At 33.7% G+C, this 15,765-nt stretch overlaps 1 long non-coding RNA gene across 1 annotated transcript; it reads left to right on the forward strand.

Annotated features, from left to right (window-relative positions):
• Positions 1-731: 731 nt before the first annotated feature.
• LOC129234467 (uncharacterized) lies at positions 732-13,399 on the forward strand. The gene is made up of 2 exons (XR_008581542.1): positions 732-867; positions 13,085-13,399. It is a non-coding gene; the product is annotated as an uncharacterized LOC129234467 (long non-coding RNA).
• The last annotated feature ends 2,366 nt before the right edge of the window (positions 13,400-15,765 follow it).

Here is a 15,765-nt window from a genome sequence, read left to right on the forward strand (position 1 = left end):
CCCAACATCAGGCAATCTTGGGAAAGAAAGAGTCGTTCGAGAACTCTCCCTTGAAAGGTAAAACGAAAGGTTATCCTTTGAGGAGTTAGAATTTTCTCACGGCCTCCAAGTCTAGTTTTATGTACATATTATTGTTGCTATGGACACTTCGCGGCACACCTCACCTCTTCCTGCGGCACCCAGTTTGGAAATTCCTGAACGTATTACAATTATTACTATCCCCCTTTTTTTTAAAGCTAAAAGTTTGGAAATTATTTGTGAGTAAACTAAAATCAATTAATAACTACCTTTATTTATTTTTTACCAGATTTTTTTTTATTTGGGAGGGGGGCAGGGCCCCTCATCTGCTCCCTTATATATGTTCTTGAGTCGGTGTCAGAGTCATAATCGAAGGCTCTAAAATTCTCGGAGCAATAGTAGCGATTTCCTCCGACTCCGCAGCCATGAGTGCACTTGTTTTCAATTCCCAACATCGATGGTGTTATGAATCACTGCTACCGGATCCATAGCTTTGTCAACATTTCTGTCCACAGGAAGCACAAACAAAAAGAAAGAAAGGAAAACGATGTTGTATCCTTTCCTCCAGAAAAAAACAGCGGCAGAACGTTACTTTTTCTTACCCGTGAACTTTTCAACCTTCCAGATAGCATCCCACGATGAAAGAAATGTCCGATAGAGTTGGCTGTCAAGGCTTCAGAGCTCCCAGCTGTCTTTTAAAGAAGTGGGAAATCTCGGTGGAAGATCATTCGGTGACACTGTTTTCATCCCTAAGCATAGAAGAGTTTGTTCAAGGGGTCGATCAGCTGCATTCGAGTTATGGAAAAGAGTCATTGCCTGCTTGCAGTTCTGCTTATTTGCTCTCTTTTGGTGAGTAATAATTTTACTTTTGACTTGTGGTACCCGCACGGCTTTGCCCGTGGTAGAAAAATTGAAAGGTCATTTGGTTCGCCTGTATATTAACAAATAATGGATGGTGAATCTCTCGCCAATTTGCTGTCCCACGTTACAGTTCCACGTTATGATAATTTGGTAATTTACTCGTCCACGTTATGATAATGTGCTTGGTAAAATGTTCTAAAAATTGGAATAGAAAAACAACAAAATCGAATTTTTGTAAAATCGCTTCGAGGTGCACACCTCCATGCTACAAACTAATTTTGTGCCAAACTTCATGAAAATCGACCGATCGGTCTAGGCACTATGCGCGTCACAGAGATCCAGACAGAGAGAGATCCAGATATCCAGACAGAGAGACTTTCAGTTTTATTATTAGTAAAGATTGTGCATTTATAAAAATTATAATTTAGTACACGGAGTTTTATCTGCGGTAGAAATGATACTTCATTTGAAGGGACGTGATAAATTACTTTTTACCCACTTAGTCTAGTTTTTCATTGAAGTGTGCATAATATCGAACTTAGGTGTAGAGATGGAAGGGAAAAAAAAAAAAATAAATAAATAAAAACAATTATTTTGGGATATGGAAATGGGACCGAAAATTTTGGGAGCTTTGGGCACTTGAACGAAACCATTTTAACCACATTTAAATTTATTTTTGAAATGGTACCTATCTTCAAACTGGCTTATTTCTACTTGCATTATATTAAACACTTGACTCTGAAGTTTATAACTCATATTGAAAAAGATGATACACGGAACCAATAAAAAATTGGCTTTTGTGCAGATACTAAATATTGTTTAAAATTCAACTAATTATCAAGTTATTTTCAAGTAATTTGGAAGAAAAATATCATTATTAATGCAGCTGTTATTGAATTGTTAAAATAAATTTCGAATGAGCTTTTTGTTGAATTCATTTTGGTTTACCCCCAGTTTCGTTGACAGTCAAAATTTCCTCCCCCCCCTTAAATGTATCAAAAGCTTCGATGGAAACTGAAAAACAGAGGGGTGGGGGGAAGTTTTCGTGTCAGCAAAACTGGGGCACACCTTCATTTTGGCTTAAAATTTTAGTATATTGTTGTTTCGTTAGGGGCCATTCATTAATTGCGCAAGGATGATTTCGGCAATTTTCACTCCCCCCCCCAGGTCCGCACCGAGCCTGATCGGCGCCGTCGTGCAAATGTCTTTTGAGCGGCTTTATGCTGTGGTGTTCGAGGAAAATATGGTTAACACCTGCAGTGAGGTTTTGTGGATAAAAAAAAATGTGGGGAAATATTTTAGGCAATTTATAATAATTTTTTAATAATTTATTTGAAAGAAAAAAGAAAAACAATGTGTAACGCCTGGAGTAAGGTTTTGTAGTCAAATATAATGTTAGGAGATACTTTAGGCATTTAATTTATTTAAAAACAAATGTGTTATCATTTTGTGCTTTGTTAAAATGCACACTAAAATACATTTATTGAAGCATATGTTATATATTTTTTAAAAACAGCATTCAAAGTAAATTTATGCATATGTATGCAGAAGACATCTTACACTAAAGTAACTAATTGACACTATCCACTAACAGTTAAGAAATAGCGATTCGACCGGAAAATAGTTTTAGGGGAGTTAATTTTTTTTCCTACATTAACTTAGTTTCAATTCTTCATCAGCCTAAACAACAATTTTATAAGACCTTTGGAGATGTAAGGGGGAGAAAAAGTTCTGAAAACCTCTCCAATATTTTCCGAAATTGATGTCTTAAAAACGCGATTATAGACCATACTTGTTGCTGTTAGGGAAAGTAATAGAGCTCAGGGAGTTTCTGATCGATTAAGCTTCATCTCTCAATGTTTCGAAATTAAAGTCAAAAAAGGGAAGATTTTAGATGCTCATAATGGTAATAAGTAGAAATGATCAGAGGTTCTCAGAATGAGTTTTTTTGAAATTGTAATTTTATTAAGACTCAATTTTCGTCGTTTTTTGGTGACATAAAAGGGTTTTAAGAGCCCTCTCCCCGAATTTTTTTGAAATTAAGGACACTTAGAAACACAATTCTAGAACTTTTTTCTGATAACGCAATTTTTAGAAATAGAAGCTCCAAAAACGCTACCTCAAACTATCTTCAATGTTCTTAGAGCACGAGATGTTTAGGGGCTCTCCTCAAATTGAGGATTATCTGTAATGACTTTTATTTGAGCGGGGGGGGGCAGCCAGGGCTCGGCATTTCGAATTTTTTTTCATTTGGATACAGATTTAAAAAGTCAAAAAAGGGGGAGAATGAAAGAAAGAGAAATGTGGTTGAAACGTAATTAACTGACCAATAATATGATACAACATGGACATTTTAAATTTAAGAATTTATTTCAACAAGAACTAGATTTTCCCCCGACATTTTATAAGCTGAAGTGTGAAGATCATAATACTATAAATGAAATGTTTCTACATTTTCCTTGTTTAGTGATTAAGAATATCATAAAACATTTCACGAGGAAAATACAGGAAATTAAAATCTTTATGAATTGACTAATACTACTCATGAAAGTTTTTCATATGCATTCAAATCACTTTCGAATATCACCTTCGGTTTCAGTGCAAAGCTCATCTCTACCCTTTATTGACACTGACTTATTATACATCTTAAACCGATAAAGAAAAATAACTATTTATGCATACTAAATGTAGCTCAAGATAGTGGTGGTGCCCTCTACATTTTTCATTTAACAAAACAAAACTAATTTGAAGAATACATTTAAGACATAATGAACGAATGAAAAATTTTCTTCTGGTTTTCCGAACATACCCGAAAATCGGAACATGGCAAGCATTTAATTTTGGAATACAGTGTACATTTTTACTTCATATCTCGAAGTTGTTTCAAGTTCAATAACCAAAATGGAGAATTGCAAACTTGTTGCACCTCGAATGCTCAACCAGAGACACACCGAAAAAGCATTTACTGTTCCACATAAGGAAGAAAAATGCTAACTTACACATTAGTTAGCATCAAGTACTTTCAGTGTAAAAACTTGCGCTTTTTAATAACATGTTTAGATACAACAATTCTTTAGGCAGCGGGATAGATTGCTTGTTTCAATGAGCAGTATAATTTCCCCACCACCATTTATATATATAATGAAAAGTTCAATTTCATTTTTTCGGTAAGGGATTTCCCCCCCCCCCCCTATTTGGAACATTTTTAATCGGTAGCGCTCGGCGTCTTTATGACTCTGGCGCCGTCGTACGCCACACGACCTTGCACATAGGGACGGCGCGGCCCTGCCCCCCTACCCCCATGTAAGGGTACGTAAGATTTTTCAGATCCGCCCCCCTATTCTTAAGTAAGATTCCATTTCGTTTTTCAAAATAATAAAATGTTGTTAGAAAAGGATTTGTTACACTAAAACTCCCAGCATGACGTAAGTCAAAGAACTCTGTTTTTCAACGTATACTGTCCAACCACGGATTGTATGGAATTTTCAAACTTCCAGATAAGATGAATCTGTCTGGATGAGGGGGAAAAGTAAAAACTTGATGCGCCGGTATTCCGCTTATTTGAATGAGACTCTGCTACTGCAAAAGCTGGCATCGCTAAAAAATAGTAGATTCGTCCATTTCCGGCTGTAAAACGGATGTTTGTCTTTCCATACAATCCAGTACGTTACATTATTTTATTGCTGTCACTGACATCGTGGTTGATCAGCCTTACCTAAGTATAGCTTGAGCACGAAAAGAAGCCGGATGATCTTGAAGCAAAAACATCATTTGTATCAGATAAATAAATACCTTTGTGCTGAAAAGTAAAGTAAGAAATAACAACGTCAAAAAGCACAAATTGCAGACTATTGCAGGCACGTGTTTCGGCGTTAAATGGAATGCCTTTTTCAATGCAAAAAGTAATGAGCTTTTGACGTTGTTATTTCTTACTTTATCATTTGTATCATTTGTAATAGGTTTTTCGGTATTATTTTGGAGTAGATAGTGTTACAAATTCTGTAAATAGTAATTGTTTTTATGATTAATTTGTCGTAATTTAGCTAAATTTGGCGTTTATTAAATTATCTTTCATCTAAAATTATTGTAGTAACGTAACCTGTAAATAGTTTCTTGTAATGAATATACATTCGGCTGAAGTATACGGTCCCCTCATCTCTGAATGATAAAATTTGTGAATGGAAAGAAATTAGATAACGGTCTACGATTTTCGAGAAGCATTTGGAATAGTTTGGAAATTTTTCTATGTTTATAAATAGCCGCCGCATGATAAAAAGTCAGTCTCAACTGAGCCGTTGGGCTGAGAGCATTTATTTTGCTCTGTGTGTATTAGCTCTGTTTATTGCCTGGCATTTCACTGTGTTGTTTTTCGTATTTGGATGTAAATACGTGTGTAACCGTTGAGTTTACGGTGTCGATTGTTATTTGCTTAATTGCTGATGATTAACTTAGCACTTATCAACGATCTTTCCTGTACATAGTGTAAATAAATCTCCTGTGTTTATCTCAAGAACTGTGTCGTCCTTTCAAGAAAGTTGAAACTGCACCAGAACCTTTAACACAAGGATTAGCGAGAACCTACCTCTTACTATTCGGTACTTTCTGGCAAATTCTACCTATTACGAATGATACGAATGATGTTTCGATTCAAGGTCATCCGCCATCTATCTGTGGTCAAGCTTTACTTCAAATACTGTTACACGCAGCGTAATTAAATACCCCGCGAGTAACATAAACAAACATTTCAATACAGTTCTTTATCTGATGTACACGAATCTTACACCATTGGAATCGTTCTTAAATTCAATACTAAATTATTTTTTAAAAGCCCTTCGTATGAAGAAATATTTATTAAAAAGTTGGAATCTAGATTGAATGTTGTTCCGAAATTTTTGTGTATATGATACGATACTTTACTTATCTTTTCTTTATCTTTATTAATAATAAAGCTGAAAGTCTCTCTGTCTGGATGTCCGGAGGATGTCTGTAGGATGTCTGGATGTCTGGATCTCTGTGACGCGCATAGCGCCTAGACCGTTCGGCCGATTTTCATGAAATTTGGCACAAAGTTAGTTGTAGCATGGGGGTGAGCACCTCAAAGCGATTTTTCGAAAACTCGATGTGGTTCTTTTTCTATTCCAATTTTAAGAACAAAATTATCATAAGATGGACGAGTAAATTACGAAATTATCATAACGTGGAACCGTAACATGGGCACAAGCCAATTGGCAAGAAAATTCACCCTACATTATTTACGAAATTATCATTACGTGGAACCATAACATGGGCACAAGCCAATTGGCGAGATACGAAATTAACTTAACGTGGAACCGTAACATGGGTACAAGCCAACTGGCGAGAAAATTCACCATACATTATTTGTAAATATACAGGCGAACTAAAAGACCTTTTAATTTTTCTATTACGCGCAAAGCCGTGCGGGTACCACTAGTTACAAATAAAACATGCCGTACTTAGTGCGATTCTTTTATTATATTTCACACTATTCGCTCTTTGTAAAACATGTAAAAAACAGCTCATCCTAATACGTTTGTTACCTTCGAGACGCAAATGAAATATGATCCCTGCCAAACCGTTTGACTGCGTAATTTGTAATATAAAATATCAACTAGGAAAATATTGTATAAAAATTCGTTTGACTAACCCCCTTCCCCCAAAATAAGGGTACGTAGAGATTTTTCAACCCCCCTCCCTCTCGGGACCCTTACTTAATTAATGAAGATCCCTTAACAGATGGTTATGTTATTGTATTTTCGAAATGTTTTCTTCTTCAAGCTGTTTATTTTCTAATTCTTCGCGGGTTTTTTTTTTTTTTTTGAAAATATCTAAATTAGTATAAGTTGGTTCTTTATCGAAATAAATTTCAAAGGTCCGAAAAAAATCGTCTTTAAGTAGCGATTGGCTTTGAACAAAGTGTTTGAAAACTGTAAAACAAAAACATTTCCCTTCATTTCTAGTTGACTAAATTCTGAAATTGTATGGAAGCCGTAGTACCTTTTGCCGTGTTTGGTCAAAGTTACCTGAAAATTACTTATTTGGTGATACATTTTTTTTTTTTGTCTTTTTATTTTTACGATTTTTTTAATGGTTCGAAGCATTTGAGGCACTGGATTAGCACCAGGTTACACAACAACTACTTACTTTACGAGTTATTTTTCACTTTTATATTTTAATAAACTCTGTCAAAAACAAAAGAAGCAAAGCAAAAACAAAAAAAAAATAGTATCTCATATTCGCCAATTAAATAAAACATGCCTCCTAGCACGATTAAAAGTTGCATTAAAATATAAAATAATCCGAAAACTAAATTAATCATTCATTATTAAGAGCTCAATTAAAGGACAAAATGATTCGCCAAATAAATATGTAAAGACATTACAGATTATTAAACAGTAAAATTGAGGAATGCACAGATAACATGCTACAAAGCGAAAGATATTTTTCCATTTTGATCGGTCGGACAATCACAATGTTAAACTGTTGACAAATGAGAAAAACAAAACGATAGCATCGATATTTGCAGATAACTTCGGATCAATCCGTAATACCGTTGGTAGCCGACGAAGATCTGCTGTCGCTCAGGCTACTATACTATCAAAATTTTATTTGATTTTTCTTACGTCACATCACTTATGTTTTTTTCGTAAGTCAGTTTCTTTCGCAAATGCAGCACGCAAATGTGTGCAATTGTGTGTAGTTCGCAAATGTGTGCCACCCTCCTCCCCCCCCCATACTATAATTAGAATAACCATAAAAATGAAATACTATTGGTGTTGAAAAATGAAATAAATCTTTGCGTGGCAGATGTTTGGGTATTGTGTTTATTCCCTTGTGAGATACAGAGCAATTTAGAGTGAAATAAAAGTGAGTATACATAGCATCGAAATGTATTCTAGTCAATAAAAATTTATCTCTGAAGATCAAAACATATTTATTAAATCACTCACTTATTCATATATAAATTAATTCATTTCCATTCCTTCATTTAATAATTCACTTATTTATTTATTCATTCATTTATTTCTCTCATATATTAATAATTTAATTAATTTATTTAATATTTTATTGCTTAATTGTCTATTCATTTATTCATTCATTCTCTTTTTTATTTATTCATTTTATCAAAAATATTTTTCTTAACCGAATAAAAAATATTCTATTAGAAAAAAAAACTTTTTCTTTCTATTCGCCTCATGGAAAAAAAATCCACTTTTTTATTGGAAGGTAGAAATTTACTGAAAAATGTTTCAATGCAAGTTTTACTATAAAATCCATAGTTTTTCATTTATGTACTGTAATTTCCAAAACAATCTTCCAATTTGTTCATTTTGAAAAGGTAAGTGATCTTAACTGTTTCATTTTGACCCACATTCCTCCACTGTTAATTTTAAAACATTGTGTACTTTTAATTCGATTCTATTGCACCCCAACGGAAAGATTAGTGGCACATGTTTTCAATTCTCAGCAACGATAGTGTGATGAACTATTTCACTTTGACACACATTCGCCTTTTTTTTTTTTTTTGACGTGGTGTTTAATTTACCTCGCGTGGTTCAAAGTTACACTAAACGACTATATTACTGCTACACATGAATGTGTAGTACGTAATTAAACAGAAATAAAACATCGGTTTGGAAAAGGAAGCGCGGCATTTGAAATATTCATTTCAAATTATCAGTCACTCAGGTATTTTAGAAAGACTGGAGCGAGGACAGATTTTTTTCCTTGCTCTGATACTGTGCTGGCAAAGAAGCAACTTTTACAGAAATAATTTCTCAATTGAAAGGAATGTGCAATGTGCATTGTGCTAGATTCGATCGAACTTGCATAGGTTTTCGATTATCGATATCATTCGATAATCGAAAACAGATTGCTTTTCGAGAACCTTACTGGATTTAACAGTATGATTTATTGAACTAAAAAATATCTGCAATACAGTGAAAGTCCTGTTGCGACGAATACCAATTGAAAGAAATAAGTTTTTAGCCCGAATTTAATTTCCAATACATTGCTTTAATTCCATTACAAAAAATATCCCATTGCAACGGACAAAATTTGCGGTCCTTTGAAGTTTGTTGTAACGGAATTTCACTGCTTTTCTAAGTTCTTTTTTTTTTTTTTTCATTCACGTGTTACTATCTTATATCTTTAATCGAGCAATTCTTGTGGGTATGTATATATATTTATATTTCGTATCTCGGAAACGTCTCTAACGATTTGGATGAAATTTTGGATTTAATTGTAGTTTAGCATTCTAAGTTCATCTACATCAGTGTGTTTTCTGTAAAAACGCGGTTTTTTTACAAAAAAAGAGTTTTTTAATATAAAGTCTGAGTTCAGCCCTGAAAAAAATTCTGAATTGACACATAAGACAGACGATTTGCACAACCATAACAATAAAAATTTGTCCCTTCTCGCTTTAAAATTTTAAACTTTCCTAGGGTTGCCAGGTTTGACCGTCTTATTTTATTTTATTTATTTATCTTTTTTTTAATATTTCAAATAATTTTATATGCTTTTTAAATCACGCATCTAAATTTTATTTCGAAAAAACAAATGTCTTGAGACAATTTATATTTTGTTAAGACTGTTGTTGTTATAATTTGTTGGTGTAGTTTGTGGATTATCAGTTTTCATGGACAGCATGTATGTAGCCTTTTCTGGCGTAAAGTGACCAACTACACTAAAAGTACTGATTCCAAGTGAAAATCTCGATTGGGAAAAATCGTGAATCGCAACATAGTATTGGGTTAAAAGTATTGGGAAAAGTAAGTAGGAAGTATTGGGTTAAAACCGATTTCACCATAGTAAAATTGGCTCCAAATTCAAAATCTTTTAATTAATGACAGGAAAATTGTATAGTGGAAACAAAAATGTAACAGATAATTAGAAGCAAAATGTTGATTTAATTGCACTCACCAGGAAACATCACGAGTTCAGTAATCATGAAAAAAGTTAAAAATGGTCGCATTCGAAAGAGTATCTTAAGAAAAAAATTTGACCCAAATATTGTGTGCCCTCGTCCTTTTGTTTTTGAGATATGGGGGGTCAAAGTCTGTCGAAATCTTACGAAAATTCGCCAAATTTAAAGACTTGGCAAGAAATGGAAAATACCACGTGATTTCATCGCCTGCGTCTAGCAAGACTCTCATTTCCATTTCTGGTCATCTGCAAAGCGCGTAAACGATGTTTCGAATTAACCCTTTACTTGTGTGGGTAAAATTAAAAAGTAACTATGAAGCCTGTGAAATGGAAACTAGAGAGCTTTATCCAGAGGAGCTACAACTTTATAACGAAATTGAACGTAGGATTTAACTTTGTAATCGTGATAATAATGCATTTCAGAATTTAAGTGCATTTCAAGTGTGTTTTACTTAACTAATTTAAGTTTGTACTCTTATAATGAAATGTGTTGTAAGTAATTAATTATGTACGAGAATTAATATGAATAAGTAAAAAAAACATGCTTATTAAAGCTTATATATTGAAAATAAAATGGATAGTTTTTGATGTTGAAAGAACATGATCATGGATTGTAGTATCCCAGCTCTTATTTATTTTTTCAAAAGTTATTATCATTCATGAAGTTTTATTGTCTGACCACTGCTAGCGAAAATGTTTAATTTAAAATCGAAAAAAATAATAATTAAAAAAAAGAAAACAACGGATAGTAAATGTCAAAAATTTGCACAGCAAAACTAACGATGTCGGAAATTACTTCATAACAGATTCTTATCAAAAATTTTATAGTCGACGTTCATTACAACAACCCCTGTAGTTCGAAAAAGTCTGTCACTGCAACTGAAAGTCGCTATAACGTAAATGCACATCATATTGCATGTTATTTAGTCATTTTTAAAAATACTGAAGTCACTTTTACCAATTATGTTTCACGTTAAAAGGGAATTCAAATTTGAGCAAAATAAAAATTAATACAATTTTTTTTTTATTTGACTTGTTAGAGGGTTTACACATAACTTGAAAACGATACACATAACGAAAAACACACTGAAAATAACTGACAAAAATCGTTTTTTTTTTTAATTTGAGAACATGGTTTGAAATCTTTAAAAATGTCTTTTTCTTCGTATTTAGATACTGTTGAAGACTTCAGATTTACGACTTTTCAAAAAAAAAAGGACTTTAAAGTGCGTTTACCGTTTCTCTACGGTTATCATATTTTTTTCAAAACAGTTTCATCATCGAATAAACTCTTTCAGTGGAAATATTTCACCCGCAGAAGCATAAAAGTTTTAAACATCAGTTCTTTAACAGTCTTAAGAATAAAAAAAAATTCCATTGTTTTTACAATAAAATAAAACAAATATTTCGGGCTGTGGCGTTTTCCCCTATACAGTTGCACGTTAATATCCCGGAACACAAGCCCCTAAAAATTTCAATGCCGCAGTCTGTGCCACGACACCCCGCGCCATGGTAGTCACCCCGAGTAAAGAATTAATGCGATATTTCTCACCCGCTTTGGTGGTGACCAAATATGGAAGTGAAATGTCTTGTCAGATGCAGATGTTGAATTCGCGCCGTACCTTCCATTTCTGAACAAAACTCGCTAAATTTGGCGACTTTACTAAAAATTTCGGCAATTTTTAAGACATCATATTTCGATAACGTGGTCACGAGGGCACGTAGTTTCAGTGCCATAAACATGTTTTCCAATGCTCTTTCGAATGCCACCAATTTGGAATTTTTTTGAATTTCCTTGATCGTGATGTTTCCTGGTCAGAATCTTTGTTTGGTACTTCAGTGTTATAAGATGGCTGCAGCGCATTTTCAATCCTTAGCAGTGTTTTCATATTTAATTTCGCAATGTTTCGTCTTAGAAACTACTTTTTTGGCAATACCGTGCGTTAAATATGTATACGAAAACCAGCTCAGAGCTTCCCTATGTGGATGACTGTGGGGGAGAGGAAGCCTATATTCAGTAGTAGACTTCTTATAGCTGAAATGATTATAAAGCTGATGAAGTGATTACATACATGTCTCTCGTTCTTCGGAAGCATATCCAACGACTGGCGAGAATCTTAATATTTCGTTAACGTGATGCATTTCAAGTATATTTAAAAAAAAGTATCGAACCTTAGAAAAACACGTGTTGACAAAAAAAAAAAAAAAAAACTTTTTAAGCCGAGAGAGGCTCGGTCGTCCAGGTACTATAGTTAAAATACGACCAGATAGGTGCTTAAACAGAGTAAATCAGTTCCTATTTCACTATGCCCGCTATTTCACTTTGCCCCACATTCCCATATATTTGACTGTGAAAGGGACTGTTGATAAACAGTTCCGTCATTTAGGCAATCAGAGGATTTAATATATTCTCTCTCGCCCCATATTTTAGAAACATAATATAAATATACATTTTTAGATTTTTGAGTATGAACCCTTTGCTCACCAACCACCTTGAAAAATTTTGGAATGACTGTAGTGTAGAAGACTTAGTGTTGCAAATGTTGAATTAAAACCTTTTCCCACGAAGAAGGGCAAAGGCCAACAAAAATTTATAGGTGGGCCACATGCTGGACCTCACTGGGTAATTGGGTCTAGAATATCATCAACAATTGGTCAATAATATCTTATCATTTTCTGTTCTTAGCAACTCCCCTCCCCTTCCGCCAAGAACCTAGGTTACGAGGTATGATTAACTTGTAACCTAGGTTCTTGGCTTATGAGCTCTTAATAAGTATTGAGATCAGAATAAGATTACTTTATCGGTTAGAGCTCTGACTAGAACAGGGGTTCTCAAATGGTGGGTCGCGACCCCCAGGGGGGTCGCGGAATACGAAAGAAAAGTTTAAAGAAAATAAATTTATTGCTGTGTTTTTAATAAAAACCCAGCAAATACACAAAAAAGCACAGAAATAGGTCAAAAACTGTCATAAAACAACTTTAAGATTATAAAATCGGTAAGGTCTACTATACAGTCCCTTACTATAAAATAATTCAAGAGACAAAAATTCATGTTTATTTTACTAGTTACTTGTGTTTCTAAGCATGAAACTTAACCATTTGTGTTGTTTTAGTTATTTTTTTAGGGTTTAGACAGAGTCAAAACGTTGGGGGATCGCCAAAATATTAAAAAAGGGATCGCAAGTCTAAAATTTGAGAACCCTTGAACTAGAAAACACTTCATCATCGGAAAGGTTCATCGTTTTCTCTCTGTTCTTCGCAGAGTCTCCTGGATTCCCAGAAACAGTCTCATCCGAAGATGGCTTCCCACTTCATGTCCTCCCTGACCTCCCGCGTTCGACAGACGGAATCGCCGGGAGTCCGGGAGCTGCGGACGAGTTGCCAGAGGGAACCCGGATGCGGCTGGAAGTGCGGAGTAGGCAGCGGCGATTGCCAATGCTTGTGCGGGTCGGCAGCAAGGCGAGACAGCTAGGCCCCAATAGACAGAGTGCTGATATTGGGCTATTAGGGAGGCATTGTATATTAAATGTAAATAGTTGTCTTTGTAAATAGTGAATAAAGTTTGGATTTTAATGTGTGTTTGAGTGTTTTTTTTTTTTTTTTTTAATGAGCAGTGCTGAGGTTTTCAAACAAAAGTAGTTAAGATGTTTACAAATGATTCAGGAAGAAACAAATTAGGAAAATTGACTAGTCTTGAGTACGCTAAAGTTTTTTTTTTTTTTTCTTAATTTGGATGCAAATGTTGGGCAGTTCAAGGAAAAAAACTAATTCTGACGGTGTTGGAACTTAGAAATTGCACTTTTATAGGTGCGATACTTTTATAAATTTTCTTGTGATAAATTAGAATATACTGATTTGAGCAACTATGGTCCCACTCGCTTAGTTATGATCATACTACTAAAAACTAGTAATGGTCATTAGCTGAATTCAATTATTTTCAGGAAAATACACAAAAAAAGTATTCAACAATATTAAAACACCTACCGTAAAATGGTACAACTTTGTGCTTGGGGGCAACAATGGGCCACGGTTGCCATGGTGATGATTTTGCTCTCTCCAGTGGCCTCTTTTTCGAACTAACGAGCTCAAAAAAAAAAAAAAAACATCAGGTAGTGTAACCATTCTGTACTTTTAAGTCGGTCTTAGTGCGTGATTCGACTCACTCGTGGAAGAACCAAAATTCTCCTTTGGGCAGACCGCTTATATTGTTTTCCAAGATCTGGTAAGTTCAGATTTGCTATGCTATTTTGTAAGTTATGAATTAAGCCGCTTGTTGACTTAAAATGTTTCATAGTTTTCACAAGTTCACAACATTTATCGAAAATGGGAATGTTGGGGTACAACATAGGGCCACCTATTTTTCACGATTTTTAGTGACTTGGAGCTTCATTTTATTATCTGTAGGGAGGCTTTCGTTACATTTTGTGTTGTTTATTGTAAATAATTGCAAGAAAAGACAGAAGACATCTTGGAGGTCGCCCTACCGCCGGTATTCATAGAATTTTTGCAGAAGGTGCTGACTGAAATCCGGACCAAATATAAACTGAGATAATTTTTAAAAATTATTCATTTTGATGAGATTTAGAATGTGAAATGTGATTTAACATTTCAGTTTTCAAACATTTTGTTGATCTCGTTTAAAACTTGTCAGATTGTAAGTATTTTCTGAGACCTAAGTATAGGTACCTAACCTTTAGTTGGTGAGATTTTCTAGTTTTCAAATGTTTCTGTGTCAAAACCTTGGCAGATAATGAAGAACATTACCTACATTTACCCCAAGTTGAACTTTATTAATCATTCAGACGATGAATGATGATCAAACCTTAAAAAAATTAAAAAAAGTTGAATAATGGACTAAAAAAATTATTTATACAGTTTATGGTGTAATGTAATTTCAAAAGAACAGAAAAGAAAAACCTGCCATAAACACGATGAAAAATTACTGTTATTCCCTGAATCCATGCGCAGTTTTTGTGCCGGCTTCAAAAGTTACGCCCAAAAGTTACGCCCAAGTGATGGATGGGGTAAGCTTAGGAGAATAGAAGCCATTTCTAGAAACAATAAACCCCAATGAGTAGGGTCTTGTCGAAATTCGTGGTTGCGGAAAATATAATTTGAATTCAAAAGTCACATAATTTTATTTTATTTTTATTTATTTTTTTGCATTTTACAATTCAATCGAAGAGTTCAAAAGCCAGTCATCTCCATCAAAACAAATTTTACAGGAGAGACAAAATTTGTATAATAGAATTGGTTGTTTACTTAAGATTTTCTACTTCACTTTCATTTGAAAAAATTATTGAAAATTGGAGATAACTTGTTCCCAGACAAAAATATAAAAAAGATATTTTTATTACTTTGATAAGGAACTTTAACTTGAAATAAAACTTATTATAAGTACATCAAATTAATATCGATATTTCTGCCACTATAATAGTAATAACAGTGAAGAGGTCACAGTACCTTTCATTTTTTTTAAATTTAATTAAATTTTATATTTCTTTGAAACCATAACATGCATACTTATTTCTTAATCAATAATTTATTTTCAAAATTTAAAAATATTGCCTACCTTTTTTTTAAAATTCAAAAAATTGAGGAAAATTTCAATTTTTTAAAGTCCCTAAGGCTTTTTTATTTTTGCACTAATTTAAAAAACGTTTTTTGCGAAACGATCACTATAATCATCTCTAAAACTCTGTGCATTCATTTGCTTATGAGTTTATTCGAAAATTTTCTGTGATTAATTATGTAAAAAATCAAAGATTTTTTTTTTTTTTTACAAAATTTGTTTTTTAAAGGTTTAACATGCTCTAAACATTTGAGTAATTTATAAAATGCTTATCTAATGCACAGTTTTGCCAAACATGTTATCCCAATTGCAAAAAGTATTACTTTAAAGCTGTATCTTTAATAGAAAAAAATGATGATTAAAGTTTTAGA

The sequence above is a fragment of the Uloborus diversus genome, chromosome 1 (genome assembly GCF_026930045.1).
Source record: "Uloborus diversus isolate 005 chromosome 1, Udiv.v.3.1, whole genome shotgun sequence".
Taxonomy (NCBI): domain Eukaryota; kingdom Metazoa; phylum Arthropoda; class Arachnida; order Araneae; family Uloboridae; genus Uloborus; species Uloborus diversus.